Source organism: Crocuta crocuta, unplaced genomic scaffold (genome assembly GCF_008692635.1).
Source record: "Crocuta crocuta isolate KB4526 unplaced genomic scaffold, BGI_CrCroc_1.0 scaffold694, whole genome shotgun sequence".
Classification (NCBI taxonomy): Eukaryota; Metazoa; Chordata; class Mammalia; order Carnivora; family Hyaenidae; genus Crocuta; species Crocuta crocuta.
In genome coordinates this window covers 929691-941674 of record NW_027527933.1, presented here as the reverse complement: position 1 = coordinate 941674, position 11984 = coordinate 929691, and the positions used below count along the sequence as shown (strand labels likewise).

Sequence of the window (11984 nt, the reverse complement as noted above, 5' to 3'; positions counted from 1 at the left end):
GCCCGCTACTCCCGCGCCCCAGGCCAACTCGGGCCGCCAGGCTCCGCAGGTCGAGAGCCAGACTTCTGGGGAGGAGCATCAGGTGGACAGCTGGCTACCCCGCCAAGCCCTCTGCCTGGCCCCCTCCCCAGTTTTCCTCGGAGGCCAGCCGGGCGCTCAGAGAGGGGAGGTGGCTTCCAGGTTCTCCTAGTCGGCGCAGCCGCGGAGACCCGGCTTCCCCCCGCCCCCGGCCTCGCACCCGCTGTGAGGCCTCTGACACACCTGCAGGGGCTCAGCCTCCGCTCCCGGCCCGCGCCGGTTCCAGGCCCCGCCCTCTGCCGCACCGCGGACACCTGCAGCCTCCGGAGTCCTATCCCGCCCTGGGACAGGAACAAAAGATGGCGACTATCAAAAGGCGGTGGAATTGCGCATGTCCAAAAGCCCCCCGAGCCTCACTCTGGAACTACGCTTCCCAGGAGCCTCGATAGCAACTCCGTTTTGGATGACATAAGATAATTAGGCCTCCTCCAGACTCTGGAGTGCTGCTGGGATTTTCGGAAGGCTTCCCCAGTGATTACTCACAATGACAGCCGGTGAGAAGTGGCAGCCCGCAGTCTGGAGGCTTGAAAACAGTGACTACCGGGAAGCGATGGGACGAATATTGCTCAAGTACTTGGAACCAAGTACAACAGGACATTCGAAGAATAATGTCCACTAACATCTGACTTTATCTTAGGAATGCTAGTTTTCAAAATTATGCAAATGATACATGAAATTTGTAACAAGGAGAAAATATACATAGGTTAAAACAAAACTAGTGCCACACATACCACTGCCCAAAAGAAAGAAAAGTTTAATGTGAGAGCACAGTGTGAGATTTTTACTCATTCTATGCAATGGTATAACATAACTTATTTCACTAGGGAATATGCACTGAATATGCAGTGATTTCCTGGTCAGCCACATTATGACATTAACTTAGTGCTGTGCCATCAAGAGAAATGGGTTTCCATTCAGTGTAATGACAAAAATATTAATTTTTTTGTAAGATTAATTTTAAAGACTAAAATCCATGTAGAGAAAATACATATACATATTTGAGTATGTGCATATTATGTATACATACACACTTAGCTGGCTTGCAGGGGTGGAGCGACTGGATGTGGGAGTCCCAAACCAGGTTCAGTCACTAACTGCGGCGGAAATCCAAAGGCAGAGAGACCAGCGGTGGTGAAACAAGAAAAGAATTTCTTTCAGTGAGGCTAACACTGGGAAGACAGTGGACTAGCATTTCAAAGACAGTCCCCAAAGTGCTAAAAGTCCTTCCAGGCTCATTTAAGAAAAATGTGGGGCAAAAGATGGTAGGTACTGCAGGTAGGCAGTGAAAGTGGAATGATCCCTGTCTAGAAGTCAAAGATGGGTGGGGTCTTGCAGGTTCAGGGCAGTCCTTATTCCTCAAAAGGGTACTATCAGGTTGGGAGGGGGGTGGGTGAATGCTTGGTCCTCAGGGTCCTCCACTTGAGCCAAGAAACAAGTTTGGAAAGAAGGACAGGACTAGAAAATGTGAGGTCATAATGGAGGCAGCCCAAGTCCTTTTTCATACACCCTAGTTTTCTGGATGGGAGATGTTGGAGAAATAATTAAAAATAAAAGGTCATCTTAGAATTTTGCCTAAACGAGTGATTTCGGATTTTGGCCTGCAGAACAATGGATGTAGTTACTATTTACTGAAGGATAATTCACCCACAGATATACAAGTATTTTTACATGATAGATGTATCATTTTTATTTACTGTTATATTTGTCCAGTACCTGCCTTATTCTCAAGAGAGTCTGTGGTGGTCACTCCCACAAGTGATGGACACACATGAACACACAACTCAAACCGAAATAACCTCTTTAACAAAAATACATACACCCAGACTCACTGACAAAATAAATACATTTACATAGCCCGACTGGAATAACGTCTATCTGAGTACTTATCTTGTGACAGACACTGTCATATCTCCATGAATACATACAGACCTTTCATAGATTGCTCTATGTTACTGGTGTGTTTGTTGTTAGCGTGTTTTATTTTTAATTTCAGAATTTATTTTGAATATCCCTTGTATGATTTAGTATAGTTCTACTTTATCACATTTATTTTTTTAAGTTTGTTATTTATTTATTTAGAGAGAGACAGAGCATGAGCAAGGGAGGGGCAGAGAGTGTGAGACGGCGAGACACAGCATCTTAATCAAGGTCCTCAAGGTTCCACACACAGAGCCCGACATGGGGCTGGAACCCACGAAACCTTAAGATCATGGCCTGAAACAAAATCAAGTGTCAGATGCTTAATCCACTGAGCCACCTAGGTCCCCCTACTTTATCACACTTAAAGGCTGCTGCTTGCTGTTGTACTTCATGGATTAGCATATTTACCATAAAATCTACTGAATTTTTGTATTGACTCAACTAAACTGTGAAGGATATTCTTTATATAAATCTTTGAATTATATTAGCATATAACCCAATAAGTGGAATTACTCAAGTGAAATATTGCTTATTTATAATCTTTTTTTCCTCAAACTATGCATATATTTTCTGGCTTATTTAAACAAAATTGTTGCTTCGTTAATTTAGAAGTTATTTTCTCCTTTTTAAATTTTGAGATAAACTCTGCTTAGTAGAGATGTTTTTTTTTAACTGTATTGCTGGATACTATTTTTTAACATTTTAATTAAGTTCTCTATTCACAAGAACTGACAACTGACATATGCTTTCCTATTAGTTTTGTGTCTAAATGATACTCCTAGTTCTTTTTACTTTTTCATACTTTTATTGAAGCTTCTATTTTAAGTCACAGAATAAAGTGAACACCCACATACCATTGTCTATATTGGACAAATTTAACATTTTCCCGTATTTGCTGTATCTTATGTTTGCTGAAACATTTAAAAACAAGTTAGGTGTATTTCACTCCTTAATACTTCGGTATTTCTAAAACGAAGTACATTCTTTACTAGAGCATCTATGCTAAAACTCCCATAATTGTCCGCAAATATCTTTAAAAAAATTTTTTTCCATAAGCAGGATGCAGTAAAGACCACAAATTACGTTTAGTAGTTATCACAGGTAGGCCCTCTGCAAACGCCAGAACTACAGACCTGTCAGAGAGCAACAATCCCCAATACCCTTTGAAAGATAGGGTTTTTTTCACATCGCTATTTACAGAAGTGCACGCCAAGGATTATGGTAGACGCAGTCTGGAGTCTTATTTGCTTACCCAGCAGTACTTGCGCCCGGGCTGCGTAGAGTGCTGCGCACGCGCAGCTCCGCCATCTTCCTGGTTGCCCCTCCGATTTAGTGAAGCCGGATATCCAGTTTCCGGATTTCCCAGTAACTCTCAAGGTCCTGGTTGCCCACCTTCCTAACGGCAGAGGTTAGAGCGTGGGCCCCGTGGGAAGAAGCGCAGATCGGCGGTGGGGAGGATGCCCGGGACCCCGCAGCGGGACTTCAGATAGTGGGCGGAGGCGTCTATGTCCGGACCATTGGCTTGGGTTCGAGTGGTCTCCCCCAGCGCTGAGACCCTGTTCCTGTCAGTGCGCCCGCGGGACGTGTTGGGGGGGCGGTGGTGCTTGCGCATGCGTGAGGGTGGGCTCTGCCTGCGTGGAGAGCCCCGTGACTGGAGTTTGGCGTGGCTTCCTGCTCTGTAACAAGTACGGTGAACGTCGTCACTTTGCTCTTTGTCTTCAATGGCCTCTGTATCTAGGCAACCAGAAGTTCCAAAAGGTGCAGATTTGAGGTCCTGGGTGAAGGTTCCAAACACGAATTTGTCTGCTAATCTTATATCCTAATTTCCAAATTAGGGTTCTCGTAAGGTTAAAGATCTAGAAGTCCAGAAATAAAATCTCATCCTGGAGAGAACCCTTGGGACATTTGATCCCTCCCCAGAATTTCAGAATGTAGACAGTCCCAGAAAGGGGTAGGTCCTGGAACTGCAGGGCATAGCAGAGCAATTCTTTCCTGTTGCATAAGGTGCCACTGTAACCGAACTAACCTGAGTTCGCTCCTTGGCGAGTGAGTGACAGATACGAACGACACCAGGTCGAGTTGTACAAAGGAACATTTGCAACAGATAAGGAGGTCGAGAGGAATAACTTCCAAAGCCCTGACTCCCTGAGCAAGGTTGGAAGGTTCCTTTTTATTTAGAGTTAGGATGAATATTTAGCAAGCTGATCCTCGTCATTGTATGTAGAGTTGGCTTAAGGTCGTGCTGTTAGTTGCCTTAAGGCAACGTGCTTGAGCCCACACACATTCTGTGTTATGTAAATGGTGCCCCTGTTTGAAAAGAGATGTTAGTATTAGAATATGATGGTTGCCACACCTAGAGGTCACTCCGTGGTACCACCTGCACAGGTGGGAGTCAGGAGTTAAGCTCAAAGTGGTCTGGGCGGTGTTGGGGCAGTTGGTATTGAGGCAGTCGCTATCCTTTGACGGGTGATTACGATTTCCATTTGCCTCTGTTAAGAGAAGCTAGAAAGAGCTTAAGGAAAATGTGGGACCGAGATTGGGGAGTACAAGCTGGTGAACAGTAAAGGTCAAGTCTTAGGGTCTAGCACGAGACAAATCCCTCCTCTGGTTCTTTTTTTTTTTTTTCTTTCTTTTTTCTCTGCTCCTCATTCTTGAGGGACGTAGGGCAAAGGTCCGTCTTCTAGTTGCTTCGTGCCGGACATGGGCTTAGTCATCAGGATTGTTAGTGGAGCAGAACTTTCCCTTTGCTAGTTTTAGATACATCTGTGGTTCACCAGGTTTAACTTAAAGCTTTTGTGTTACAACCGTCTGTAATTTTTGGCTTTCATGCATTTGTGTATGAATTGTACCAGTTAACTGTACAAGGTCCAAACAGCAGTAAGAGCAGTAGGATTATTAGTGGCCACAAGAAGGGATGACTAACATACTCTGGGTGTCCTGGGTGTGTATAGTCTCTGTGCAGGCCCCTACTGAGTTAAGCCAGTTAAGCAGTTTGGGACTTCAGGAGACTAGGGTCCATTCCCTGTATTACTTTGTGATTTACTTGATCCCAGGCCATCATTCTCAATGCCTTGGGTGGCAGATAAAGCAGTTTCCAAATCCCCAAGTCTGTCCAGTGCTGTTCATGCTCTACATTGATTTTTCCATGTCCCAGCAGTACTGTGGTATTTCTTTTCTGGACACTTACGAGTTTTGTTTGGAGAGCAATATCAGTAACATCAAAGGTAAGAGGAACTATAGGAGTTGGGTCTGGGTTGTCATTCCCTATCTCAGGAGTGTACTTGTAGCACGGCTTTTGGTCTGAGGTGGGATTTAAGTATCTTGTTTTCCTCTCTGCATCATTAATGACAGGAGTAAGGTGGACACACGGAAGGTCCCTGTGGGAATGGCTTAGTTGTATAGGTATGGAAGGGGAGTTTCAAAGGATTTAGGGAAGCTCACAATGAAGTTAATGTTATGGTCATTTTTTATTGGATGGAACACAGGCCATACAGTTCTTTAGTTTGTTTCTGTTTGCTATGAACCTTCTTATATTTACTAGAGAATTTAGCTCCCAGGGATGCTTCTCTGTGTTTATGGCTTTTGACATCTGTAGCATATTGGTGACGAGAACTAATGTTGAAAAGGTGTTCATTATAAAATCAAAACAAAGTAGGTTGGACTAGATCATTAATAATTACAGACATAATGATAATCCTTTATGGGACCTGACAGCAAACAATAAGGGTGAAGAAAAAAAAATTATTTAGAGTACGGGAAGCCTTTTTCTTTTCTTTTTTAAGTTTATTTATTTTTGAGAGAGAGACAGAGAGAGAGAGAGAGAGAGAGAATATACCATGCAGGCTCTGTACTGTCAACACAGAGCCTGAAGCAGGGCTCGAGCTCACCCAAAGTGTGGCTCGAACTCATGAACTGTGAGATCATGATCTGAGCCGAAGTTGGTCGCTTAACTGACTCAGCCACCCAGATGCCCAGAGAACCCTTATTTTTGAGGTTCCACTTATCTTGTGTCTCTGGAAAAGAAGTTTCAGGTCTGTGAGTGGTTCACTGGAGTACCTGTTGTCATCTGGCACTGGTAGCATCTCCTTCTGGGTTTCTGGTGCAGTTGCCATCTCTGCCATCATGATCTAGGCACTACTCCCTCTAATTTTGAGGAGTGTGTGGTTCATAGTACTAGGTGGGCCCTGTCCATATATGGTATAAGTNGCAGTCAGCACAGAGCCCGACGCGGGGCCCGAACCCACGAACCACGAGATCATGACCTAAGCGAAAGTCGGACGCTTAACCGACTAAGCCACCCAGGCGCCCCGGTGACCCACTTTTCTAAATTTGAGGTACACCCAGTCCCCAGGGTAAAGTTTGATTTCACTGAGTAGAGGGAGGCCAGAATTCCCATACTTGTTGAACGTGTCCATCACCTGTCAGGGATTAAGTATAGCCTGGGTCTGGAGGTTTAAAAAAAAAAAAAAAAATCAGAATCTTTTGGGAAGGGCCTCTCATAAGTCATTCAAGTGGACTGAGCTTTAGTTTGCCCTTTGGGGCAGCTCTCATTCTGGTGAGACTATGTAGAGTCTTTAACCAATTTTCCTGTGTTTCCTGGCATAACTTTGCCAGGGTCTTTTTCAGGGTTCTGTCAGCACATTCTGTCTTCCCAGAAGACTGAAGTCTCCAAGCAGAATGCCACCTCCACTTGATACTTAAGGCCTTGGCTACCTCAGAAATAATTGTTGATGTAAATGTTGACCCATTATTACTTTGGATTGACTTTGGCAATCCAAATTGAGGAATTCTCTTATTTATTTAAAAAAAAAATTTTTAATGTTTTTATTTCTGAGAGAGAGAGATACATACAGCGTGAGCAGGGGAGGGTCAGAGAGAGAGAGAGAGAGAGAGATACAGAAACTGAAGCAGGCTCCAGGCTCTGAGCTGGCTGTCAGCACAGAACCCAATGCAGGGCTCGAGCCCATAATCCGTGAGATCATGACCTGAGCCGAAGTCAGGCGCTTAACTGACTGAGCCACCCAGACGCCCCAGGAATTATCTCTTATTAAGGCCTTTGTTACTTCATCAGCTTTTTCTTTCCTCATCCGTCTAGTAAATGTATTTACAAATTCCAAAAGGCACTTAAACCTTCTAGGGGCCATTGGCATTACAGTGAAATCTGCTTGCCACTCCTCCCCTGGCATTGTCCCCCAGATTTGAGTTGCTCCAATCAGAGGGAGTACCAAGAGTCTGGTTTGTACATTTTGTCCAGCAATAATAGGCACATTGGTTTGTTATTCTCTCAATTTCTTTCACCTTCGAGATGCTCATGATCTTTATTAACCACAGGTATAAAGCTCCTTTACTTTAATGGTTGAGTTGTGCGCATAGTTAGGGAGGCTCCAGGCAGTCAGCGTAAGTACCCAGATTCTTCCATTGTTATTTATCATTCATCCTCTGATGAACAGAGATCATTGGTAGCCCAGTTTTAAGCCTCCTCTATCTCCTGGGGGTAGATGGAGAAATCTTCATGGTAGAGAGAGAATTAGGGCCGCTGCAAAATCTCCCGACTTGACAGCCCTTTTTGTGGCTGCATTAGCCAAATTGTTTGCCTTTGTTACCTCTGACTTTCCCTTTGGATGGGCTCTACAATGAACCCCTGTCGCTTCTTAAAGCTTCAGTACCGCTTTGAACTGCCTGTGCGTTTCCTTGCCGTGTTGAATTTCTTCATGGTCACTGTAGTCCTCTTTCCCTCCATGTGATTCCATGGGCATGAATTACAGAGAAGGCATATTTAGAATCAGTGTAAATGGTTAACGCCTTGTCTTTACCCAACTCAAATTCTCTGGTTAGTGTGGTTACTGCTGCCATTTGGGCTGAGGTGCTTGGGCCCAGTCCTTTAGCTTCCCTAAGAGGATTTAAGGGCACTACTGCATATTCTGCCCTTCCTAGTCCATTTTCTGTAAAAGTGATTTCTTATGCACTGGTTAGAGAGGTTCACTCGTGAGATCTTTGCAGCTAGAGTAAACTCGATCAAACACTTACAGACAATCATCATCAGGGAGTAGGGTGGCTGGATTTAAGGTGTGGCGTGGCCTCGGTTGTATCTGGGGGGCGGGTATCTCAGCATGGCCTGATATCATAGCATCCTGTTTTGGGACAGCCACTGATATCCCTTGCTTTCCAGTAAAGTAGAAACCTGGTTTGGGGTCCAAACAGCCATAGGTTGGCTCATAGTTTTTCTGCTTTTGTCATGATACATGTGGCTGCTACATGATACATGTAGGCAAGGGGGCCATCCTGTGGCCATCATGTCCAATTGCTTACAAAAATATGCCACTGTTCTTTTTATGGGCCCCAGCATTTGTGTTAATGATCCTACAGTTATTGATTGCCTCTCATGCACTTGCAAATCAAATGGCTTAAGATCTGGCAGTGTGAAGGCTGGAACCTTCCTAAGCAGGGCTATAAGTTTATTGAAGACTTGGCCAAAGGACTTAGCCCATGCAGATGCATCTGTTTCAGATTCCCGAAGCTTATCACTGCGAGGTTTTGCAGTCATCCCCAAATTAGGAATCCACACACTCCATTCCCAAAGACTCGTGCAGTTGCTTGCAGGTTCTTGGTGGGGCCAGCTCACATACTACCATTTTTCTCTCTTTGGGGAGTCTTTGCTGTCATCTTGAAATAATAAACCCCAGGTACTTTACAGTTTCCTTAGAAGTTTGGGCCTTTTCCTTTGAGACTATATACCGTGCCTGGCAGGAAATTTAACATGGATCAACTGTTTTTGTCAGAAACTTTCTGGGTGGCACTAGCTATCGAAATATCACCTACGTATTATAGTACAGTGCTGTTTTTCTATGTTTAACTCTTAAATCTCGTCCCAAAATTTCCCCAAAGATGGTAGGTGAACAGTCCAGCAGTACTGTTGTGTTTGATGGGAACCAGGATCTTCCCACTCAAAAGCAAATAGCTCTTGGAATTTAGGATCTAGTGGAATGCAAAGGCATTCGTTAGACCTAACACAATGTAATAATTGCTGTTACTCAGTAAATTGGTCAGTAGAGTATAGGAATTGGGTACTGTAGCATGTGTATGTCTCCAACAGCTTCATTACCAGCTCTGAGGTCTTGAACAAATCTGTATTCCTCACTTCCGGCTTTTTAACAGATAAAATTGGGGTGTTATCTGGGGATCTACATGGCTTAATCAACCCCTGTTTTAAGAGCCTGCTTTAAGAGGATCCCTTGTATAGCATCTGGTTTTAAAGGGCATTGCCTTATCTGGGGGTAGCTATCTGTCCCAATTTTACTCTTTCAGATGGGGTGTTAATGCATGCCCCCACCTGCCCTCACACCCAGACTTTCTAGTTTACTTGGCATAAGGGTTTTTTGGGGGAAAGGATTTCCTCTCTTTTAAATACTGGCATATGTTGTAATAATGCCATGAATTCAGTTCCTTGATATCTAGGGAGTTGGATTTGTAATTTGCCCTGTTCTGAACTTAGTGTGGCCCTTGTTTTGGCTAAAATATCTCATCCTTAAAGAAGACTGGGACATTCTGGCACATATAGAAAACAGTGTTTTAACATCTTGGATCCTATTTCACAAGTCAAAGCCTCCAGAAACTTTGGTATCTCTTTTCCTGAGACTCCTTCCATATTACAATTAGAAAGGCTACCCTACTGAGTGTTCAGTACAAAGAAAGTAGCTCCAGTATCAAGTAAAAATTCAGCTGGCTCTCCTATTGGTAAGGTTATCTGGAGCTCCTCATGGGAGATGAGGATCTAATGGTCCAAGACCAACTGGGGAGCCCCATAGCCCTCTCATACCTTCAGTGAGAGACGACTGAAATGATTCAGCTTTATGCTTCTTCCTTCCCTTCTGAGAGCAGTCTGGGCAATCCTGTTTCCAGGACCCTTCCTGCTTAGAGTGTGCACCTTGATTGGACCCCAACTTTATTTCTGGTCTCTTAGGCCTATGGAGGGGCCTGGGAGCACTCACCCATGGGGTGTTTTTCCTTCTCCTCATGTAGGCTGGAGAGCTACCACCAAAAGAGCACCTTGCTTTTTCATTTTCTGGTCTTCACGTTTCCCACCACATTCTTGCTATTGAACACCTTGAAAGCTAGTTCTAGAAACTGAGCCAGGTTAGTATTGAGACTCATTGCCAAATTTTGGAGTTTCCTTTGGATGTCTGGAGCAGCTTGAGATATGAACTAGGTTATTAGGGACCATTAGACTACCCTGAGCCTCAGGGTCCCAGTTCATATTTCATCTTAAGCAGTTTTGTAGCTTTCTGAAAAGGCTAATGGATTCTCATCTGTCCCTTGTTGAATCTCCCTTAAATGGGACCTATTTATAGGAGACCTGCTTATCTTCTTCACAGCTTTTAAGAGAAGCCCTGACAATGTCCTAAACTTTCTCTCCCATCAAGAGAGTAGTGTTCCCACTCAGGGTCAGCTCTTACCACTGCTTCCTCGTTCAGTCTTCAAAAACTTGATCCTGGCTGATTATCAGCTTCTTGTCTGGCTTATGCTAACAAAGCAAACTTCTCTTCTGTTGTTAAAAGACAGTGGTTAGCCAAGCTTGACTATCTGCCTAGGTTGGTTTGTTCATAGAAAAGACATCCTGCATTAAATTTATAAATCAGGTCAGCACATAGCCCTTGAGTGTGTGCCTTCCAGTTATACAGGTCTGAGGTAGAAGATGGGACATGCTCATTATAGAGACTCCTGTCTCTTTTAGACTCTGTCAGTCTCTATCTGTCTCATTGGAAACATTCCCATCCCTAGCTTAAAATTGGTCCCTAATCTGGTAGTGCTATCTGGCAAAGGAGGATAAAGGGATACAGGAGACATAGGGAAGGCTTTGGGACATTAGTAAAGGTTTAAAGGCTGGTGCTTATGAAACTGGGGGAGCCAAGACCTGAGTACCAGAGCAGTAAGGCCAGAGGAGATGGCAATCTGGGCAAAGATTCCGTGTAGGTTTTTTGGAGCAGGTCTTCTTCATCAGAGAGTATAGGAAGAATTTTTAGGGTTGTAGAGTCAACCTTCATTTTAGAAATCTTAGAATTCATTTGGAACCCCATATTTTGATACAATGCCATAAAGCACTGACTATACAAAAGCTCTTTCCATTTTTTCTCTTTTACAAAATAAGCTCAGAAGAAAGTCCTATGCTTTTGGGTTAAGGGAGGCTATTTGAATGAATGCTTTCCACTTCTGGAGGCTACAGCCGAATGACCTCTCCTTCAGAATAGAATTTGTCCCTCCTGTATCGTGGGATTCTTTCTTAGGGTTTCCTCTTACCCTCCACAAAGTAATTTATGATGGACCGTGGTGACACAAATGCCATGCAGCCTCACCCACAATATATATGAGATTCAGTTGATTTAAAAACAGGTTCACAAGGAGAGAAAGTTAATGCTAAGGCGTCCAAGTCGGTGTGGGTAGTTGTACCTTACAGAGTAGTGGCTGGTGCAGCAGGATCCTCTTCCACCCCCTCAGCATTCAGGTGGCTCCAAAGGATTTACTTGCACAGTGGCTCAGGGAGAACCTGGCTGAGATTCAGTAACTCAAGGCACACTTCTCTTTTTAAGAGGAATAACAGTAGTGCAGGTGTCCCCGACAATCATTAAACAGGTCAAACAGGTAAGATGGAGATACCCTTCACCATGGCTGATTTTAGACTAGTCTCGGTTGGGCCACTTTCTCTTGGCCAGGTCATGTTGTCCTGTGTCACCCAGGAATGTCTGTACCCGACTCTAATCGAGTATTCAATCCCCCAGAGTGTCTACTGGAGAGGCCCTGTGCTTAACTGACTGCCGGCCTGCCAGGCTTTGTGAGACAACTCAAAGAAGATACACTTCTAGTCACACCATAGGATCTGTACCACTTACCTACCTCTGTGGAGAGATTCTCAGAGCAAGAGGCTCAGGGCGGCCGCAGTTCCTTCAAAGGGTCGGCAGTGCCAGTCCAGTGACACAGACCCTAAGAAGGGA

At 44.3% G+C, this 11984-nt stretch overlaps 1 protein-coding gene across 6 annotated transcripts in view; it reads right to left on the bottom strand.

The window, feature by feature from the left end:
• Window positions 1-11937, bottom strand: part of ZNF25 (zinc finger protein 25) — a 37484-nt gene extending 25547 nt beyond the window's left edge. For 2 of the 6 annotated variants that reach the window (XM_077751867.1, XM_077751866.1), the window contains exons 1-3: window positions 3251-3331; window positions 1106-1172; window positions 262-359 (exon numbers count right to left, since the gene is read on the bottom strand). The gene's annotated coding sequence lies outside the window, so the exon portion shown is untranslated. Of the gene's footprint in view, window positions 1-261; window positions 360-561; window positions 700-1105; window positions 1173-3250; window positions 3334-11886 lie in introns of those variants that run through there. The other 4 variants (XM_077751869.1, XM_077751871.1, XM_077751868.1 and 1 more) reach the window with 4 other exon arrangements.
• Window positions 11938-11984: the final 47 nt, after the last annotated feature.